Source organism: Solanum lycopersicum, chromosome 1 (assembly GCF_036512215.1).
Source record: "Solanum lycopersicum chromosome 1, SLM_r2.1".
Lineage (NCBI taxonomy): Eukaryota > Viridiplantae > Streptophyta > Magnoliopsida > Solanales > Solanaceae > Solanum > Solanum lycopersicum.
Genome location: NC_090800.1, coordinates 50,533,191 through 50,541,561, shown reverse-complemented (window position 1 = coordinate 50,541,561; position 8,371 = coordinate 50,533,191).

The window sequence follows — 8,371 nt, the reverse complement described above, 5'->3', positions numbered from 1 at the left end:
AACCCCACATTATATCATTATAGCTTGGAAAACATGGGTAAAGCATATTTTTATGAGGATTTATCTTAAAACATGAATTATATCAATTCATGCATAAAAGTTCATAAATCAATCAAATAAATCAACATTGGAAGGAACCATGACATAGAAGAAAACCTAACATCAATTGGGAATTTCTAAATTTAAAATTTGGGAATTTAGGAACTAAGTGGAAGAATGGGATCCATAGATGAAGATTACACTATATTTTTTTCATAAGCTTGAATTCAATGGGAATCAGGAGACTTGTTCTTGAAACCCTATCTCTCATCTTCACACATCTAGAGAGAGAAATATTTGAGAGGATGAACTTGCTCTTCTTTTGAAAATAAATTGGTTTGGGTGATTTTTGGTGTAAAAGCTTTTTATAGGTTTTGTATTAAGGGTGAAATGACATGGCATTGAATTAAAATAACCAAGAATAAAGACACAAAATCCCTGACTTAAAAGTTGACTGACTCATTAGTTGGTGTCCTTTACAGCCCGTCGTATGGACAATGTCCCATGGACTTGGGTCATGAAGAGGCTCTTTCCTTAAAGCCTTTTTGTTCTACTTCCATTGAGGCCCTAACGGCTTGATAAGGTTACCGCAAACCATTTATATTTCCTTTATCCTTGACAAACGATTGGGGAAAAACCCCTTCCTGATCACATTTCTTGACAATGTGTCATGACCCAAGGTACCCCCTAGGTACAACATGATGTATACGACCCCGAGAGGACCTATAAAATCCACTTAGCATTCATAACATAAGAAATAGAATGAAAAGAGCAAAAGTCTAATCACTTGTCTAAAAAACAATCTAATACAATAAAATCTGAGGACCTAACCGATATATCAATAAAATTCAAAATGTAAATAATATAAGGAAAAAAGTAGTGGCCAATCCTCAAAATAATGACGATTCACCAATCTTCAACTCTTCTTATACTATGTATCCTCACCACGAGGCGAGAATTTGAAATGCTAGACTCTGCATTTGGTAAGAAATGTAGGCAAAAGTACTTTTTAGTACAAAAGTGTACTAAATATGATAGCATGCATAAACATAAGATAAGATTTAATCAACATTGTCACGACTTGGGAGCATCTCCTAGAAGTAACCGGCTTGTCGACCTCTCAAAAGACTTGTGCAAACTTCTTAGTATTCATTCATCGCATTTTTCATAATATTAGTGGAAAATTTAAAAACATTCCTAGCATAACAAAATGCTAATGCATACTTCATTTAAAGACTATATGTACATCATTAAGACACTAAGTCTCATCTTTTCATCTTAAGACACAACTCCAATAGAATAGAACAGAATAGGGACACGACCCTTAACATAAAAGAATAATTTATACTATTAGATGAACTTAATTAACATCTTGACATGAAAGTCCTTGTATCATAAGGACACACTTGAACTTCAAAATAGCTATCCAAGCTCTTCATTCTAGGAAAGATCCTTCAGCCATCACCATCTACACGTCTTGTTAAAGTATGAAGATGAATTGTACTTGTACAAGAATGCACTAAGTATGATAACAATGAAAAAATACGATTTAAAGAATATATTTAGTTAGAAACAATGCATCATGTCTTTATAGTTAAACTTCATGAACAGTGATACAATAACCATAATATAGTTCACATACATCATATAGACATGTATATCACTCATAAAAATACTTGAAGCAACTTTATCACATTTAAGGGACATTCAATAGGGAACAATCTATAAATAAGAACTATCACCTAAGACAACCTCCAAATCTGAAGGCACATTAAATAAGGAACAATCTACACATGATAACCATCACCTAAGACAACCTCTGAATCTCACTTGTGCAATGTACAAGTAGAATCCCATAATACAACTCACACCAAGTTATTCAAGAAATTCAACCTAGACATAGGCACATCACATAAAATAATAACAACACATACATTTAATCATTAAACATAAGACCGATATACTTTATTTATGGTCATATATGAACAATTTCATTCATTACATCTTAGTCATAACTCATTTAGTTCATATCATTGGTAAGCCATCCTTACCACCCCTTCACATGCTTACTTGTGCAATGTACACATGGATTCCAATACCCCCACATATACCAGGAAAACCCATTTAGAAGCCATAAGTGAAATTCACATGCATAATCGTAATTCATGTCTTGACATAAGTAAAGTAAACCTTAACATGCATTCATATTACATTCATGAACCATAATCCTTATTTCATAAAGGAACCTAATCATAATTTCCATTAGAGTCCACTTGTGCAATGTATAAGTAGGGTCCATAGTCCTACCTACACAAAGTAGCTCTTCCAAAGAATCTTGACTAATGATCATAATCTTATATTAGTTCATTTCTTAACTTTAGGGAGACTTTGCCATAACCGACATAGATCATGAGATAGATGGAATCCGGTGTCATATAACCCCACACAGGAAGAAGGAGTTCTACTTGCCAAGCTAGAAGCTACATGATAGCTATCTAGGTTGATCCACTAGCTAGAACCTACGGGGTAACGTAGTTAACGAATAGTGACACTACTTCTAGAAAACCAACCTATTGCATTAGTGGAGAGGCTTTCATCTCATGAGTATCACTTAGATTAGCCAACCTATTGCATTAATAAAGGGGTTTTCCCCTCATTGTAAATATCCCACTAGGTGGTAAGCTTGAATTTCCTGTTTAATATCTTTAAGTCTTTACTTATCATTAGTTCATAACATAGGATTTAGGGACTTGCTCTCTAATACGTAATATATCTCAAAGGTTTCTAAGATGAGAATGAACTTTCATCATAGAACTTACATTATGTGAGAATGTCCTCTCAAATAATCATAAAATTCATAAAATAACCTAGATTAGATTACAATTGAGGAAGCCCTACAAAAGACTAAATTTCACTAGATTATCATAGCCTTTAATCATTTCTACATTCATGTGCGTCTTTACATTTGTCAAAAATCCTTTCACATAAACACCTCTAGACAACACCTGATCATACATCATTAATCATATACATTACATGGATAATAATAGATAAAGGTGCATATGAGAAGTATCCTTTCAATTGACACCATGAACATATCATACTTATAGTTATGCATGACATGTGTGTGTGTACATATTGGTCATCATGATCACATATGAGAAACAACCTACTTACTGAGGAAAACTCCACAAGAATCACAACACATATATAATATATATCCCTCAAGTCATGAACTCCTCAGCCATGGAACATTTAGGGAATATAGGCTACACACCCACATTACATTGTAGGAGACAAGAGCATATTCCACATTTGAATAGAAGACTCCTAACATACATTAGATCACACATTAATATAGGGTTATATAAGTAGAGGTCATGCTACAATGTAAACCATACCTTACCCTAATATCATCATTCACATAATACTTTACATTATCAATACACCTTAGTCATGGTAGTAGAATTGAAGAATACACACCTAAACTTCCTAATAATGCTAACCATAATATAACTCCTCTTTAAATTATTGCCCTCAAGTTCATGATCCCAACATGTATACATAGACAGGAATGTAAAGATAGTCACCATAAGTGGTCCATACCATACAACAACAATTTCAAGACTATAAACTAGGAATTAGTTCAACTTACCAATTTCCAAGCCATGGTCATCATATACAAATCCTCAAGAATTAATAATTAATTGATATGGATGGAAATAGCATTAAACAATACATCACAATCAATTACAATTCTATCAACATCTAATCAAGATTACAAGACCCAATTTATAGGCTAAAATGAGAAATTAAGGAGATCATGGGTCTTCATGGGATTAAATTTAATATCATCATAAAACATTGATTAATCATAAATTCATAATTAGAATGATTTTGAACACCATTTGACAATGAACCTATGTTTAGATTGAAAGTTAGGAATTTCGATGATAAAAACTCTTTGGAAAGTTTTGGATAGAACTCCTTAGATGAAAGGTTAACTAAGGATCAAGGGTGACCATACCTTAATAGAATAAAAAACTTCGAATCCATCCCCTAGATTAATATTGATCTTGGTCTCTAATGGGGTTTTTGGAGAATCATATTTGAGAGGGAAAGGTTTGATTTAAAGAATAAATTCTAATTTGCGGTTTTATGATTTAAACCAAATTAAAATACAATAAAATAGGTAAACTAACCATCCACTCTTTAATTGCAACATGGGGTGAATTTGCTAATTCACTCCTCGCATGGTCGAGACTTAATAGTAAGGTGCAAGTACATTTAACGGTTGCAAAAATGACGAACATCGTCTATTTGACAAGCCGTTCTTCACTTCTTGGTTTGTGAAAGATTCCCATGATTTGGGGGCTAAGCTCCCATTAGTAAGTGTGGAGCCACACCTCAATTTGAGGGGGAGCCGATCAACCTACTGAGCATCGACAATGGGCGTGGCTAGACACTGTTTTGGCCGTCTCTAGCCAACCTTTGTGTCCACCTCAAGCACCCTTAGGGTGGTCCTTGGGGAGTTGTACCCAGACAATTCAACACTAATCACGACATCTACATACTAAGGTACACCCTATAATTTTAGACTCCAAACAACACTTCAACACAACGTAAACATAAAAAGGTACACTAGGAAACCAACAACTAGCTTCTGGACTTCTTGGTCGTCCTTTGACATTTGACCTTAAACCTCATCAAACCAACCATTAAAAATTGTGAGTCACCTTACAAATAAGTTATAAACTTTTAAGTCACATGTGAGGCTCTAGTTTATCGTAGTTTGTTTTGAGGGTTATTACATTATCCCACACTTGGGAACATTCATCCTCGAATGATGCTTAAGACTAACTTTATACAATCATGCATTTAAAGCACATAAGAACACATGCTTCCTCATACTCCTTTCCATGTGGAGGAACTACCTTCTCCAACTTAAGGCATTCTTGTCTCTTCATCATAAGGCCTAACATGTAATAACTTTCAATTCACACATAGGAATGATCAACATTACAACTTATAAGGCAATTAAGTAACTCATGCTACTACACATAGATCGAGAGTAATATAGATCAATAAAATCTTTATCATTTTGACATAACACCATCAAGGCATACATAGGATTTCCGTGTTAAATAAAGCTCAAGGAGGAACTACTTTCTCCTAGTCATAACATACTTCCATGTCATCATAAAGTTCATATACAAGCATTTCACAAAGGTCAATTCATTTAATGGAGAAATTCTCAAATTCTAACCAATGTATGCTTGTAATCCCTTCCTCGTGAAGTGAAAATGGTATATCACACCAGACACGTCACAACATTAGGAAGTTATTTCACAAAAATTTAAATTTCTTGCATAACACTAGTTTTCATGAAAACAATAATTTAGGAAGATTATTAAAATTCATAGGCACACCTCAATAACATTGGCTAGACACACCATAAATTCTCCAGAGTGAGCCTATATTAACTTTTTCCAAATTACTAAAGTCCCACATTGTTAAAGGGACCCATCTTTTCTCATTTAAGAAAAACACAATACCTCATTGTGGGGACAAACACCGTTGCATACAAAGTGTTAGCAATCATGTTCATTAAATTGTCTCATGAAGTAACTACACATTTATCATATCAAGTTGCACAACAACATGAGAAACGGGATATGTATCAAATATCCCTTTTCATGCAATAATGATTTTTCATAACATGCATAACATATGGAGAACGTGCAACTTACACTTATATGTAAGACTCCATAACATGGACAAGCTACTAGGAGCTCTTTTGTTTCAAGATTGAGTAAAAATAGATGGAAAAGATAGGGATATCAACAACCTACTACTCAAACCATCATCCCTCACTTAGAGTGAACTCATCAAAACGTGATTCATCTCCTCCAAGGGAACCTTAATTTACTAACCTTACTAATCAATAACAACATCCCCTTCTTGGGAATAACTTTATGCACACTTTTCTTAACATCACCTCATTCAATATCTCAAGAAGGAACCATGTCTTACTAGATATTCATTCACACTCCACTAGGTGAGATTTCAACAGATCCTAAATGAGTATCTAAGTTATTCCACTTCATACATACAACTCGAAGTGATTTCTTACATAGATAAGTTCAAGGAAACTCAAAGTAAGAACATTAGGACCCTGAAAACCTTACAATTTAGGAATATTATCCCCCACTTAGGGAAGCCTAATCAATTATTCATCACATCATGCCCTCAAACACAAAGGTCAAGGCAAGTCAAGACTAAACCTCCATACTCCTATCACAATGTGATTCTACACCATGAGGATTTAACTCCTACCCTCATAAGAAGCTTACCAATTTAATCATCAAAAGGTACTAATTAAGCACCACTATTCCTCCATGTCCAACACCTAAAGTAAAATCATAATAATTCATGTTTGTTCATACTAACCAACCATATGAGACCTTAAATATTCCATCAATACAAAGGTTAGCTCCATATTTCATAAAATTCTACTACCTAGTCATAACAAGGTAAGTAGTTCCGGATTTCAATCTTAGAAGGTTCATCACCTTATGTAGTTCATCTATAGCCTTTATAAAATTCTCCCTCCAACTTAGGAATATAGAAATCCAAGATGCTAACAAAACATATCACACATGGTGGAACTCTCAAGATCCACTACCAGTTTTCTACAGACTTAAGGTAACCATCCTCTCCAGGAATAATCATAGAGTAACTTAGAAGAGATTTGTCCTTAGAAGCCTCCTTATTTTTTTAATACTAAAGCAAGATAACTTCTAGACCATTTCATCCCCTATCATCACTTTTGATGGAACCTTCCAACAAAACCATTTTTACGAACAATCTAAGCACTTCCGTCAATGACCATACTTACGATTAATCTAAAAAGGTAAGCGACCACTTTGAAGTAGGTCAACATCTATTTTCTTCTTCTCCCCATGAATTAATAGGTACATGATATCCTCCAAGTCAACCTTAGAGTATAACATAATCCCAACTTATGGAATAAAATCCATTCTTCCCATCTTTCAACCGTTAGAATAGGTTCATATATGAACTAATCAACTAGTCTTATGGGTTCTCCCATTAACTAGCATACATCAGAATTACATCACTAGATACTACACACTATCTTCCATTCTTAGGAGAAATCCTATACAAAAGACTCCCAATCCACACAAGGACAACTACGAAGCATTACTCATATAAAAAGGGAAACTTTCCATTCTTACCACATTTTTCTACAACTTTTCAAGACTATACCATAACAATATACTATCATCCCTTATAACCATAAAGCAACCTATCATTCCCAAATTGACTTCATTCTACCATAATTACTCTTAACAAATTAGATTTACATCACAATATAACTTTTTAACATAACATCTCAATTCTCATAAGACACATATAGCAAAAATCGGCATCACATCAAAATATTCCAAATTCACCTTCACAAGTACTTCTATAGTCACAAATCCATAATAAGAATCAAAACTCACCTTTTGTCCCACAAACCTTGGAACATGTGTAACACTTCAAAAATTCTAGACGTGTCGTAAAGTTTAACATTGGTGTAACGAATTCTAAGTACTGTTTTTAGGTCAATTTTTATGAATTTCGGTTGTGTAGGAAGTTTAAGAACCAGGACATTTAAGAATGTCCATGACGTCTGGAAAGTTGGTTCACAAGGGTGCTAGTGTGTCTTAGCTTGTTTGACTAGTTTTTAAGAGTCGGAATTATATGGAAATTAGTAAAATTTTGTGTAACATGTGTTAGGGATGTTTCATGCTCAAAACGTCCAGGTACGACTACCCAAGGACCAACCAAGTTCCATTGAGGAGGACACCTACATGTACGACAACACTGCCTAGTATTGTGCAATCGACGATTAAGAGGACGGGCATGTGTGGACAAATGAGGCGTTGATGCCCCTGTTATTCCACACTCATACATGTGGGGAAATACCCTCACCTTCATTGTCTCTGAACTCATTGACGGTGTGAATTATGAGAAGGGAGTGACCTCGTCGACTCACAAGCGGCCTGTCGATCAGGGTTCTGTCTGTGAGGGGTCAAGTTCTATGATATTTTAAGTGTTAAGTCAATTAATTAAATAAGTGATAGGGGTTATTTAGGGATTGAGAGGTGAATAATTAACTAACTAATAATTCATATAAAATCCCCAACCCCCAATTATACTAATTAGACTCTAAAAATTAAACTCTCTACCTTCTCTCTTCTTTCTCTCTCTAATTGGAAGACTCCATAGAAGATAAGTTTGGGAGGTGAATTAGGGGCTGTAAAGG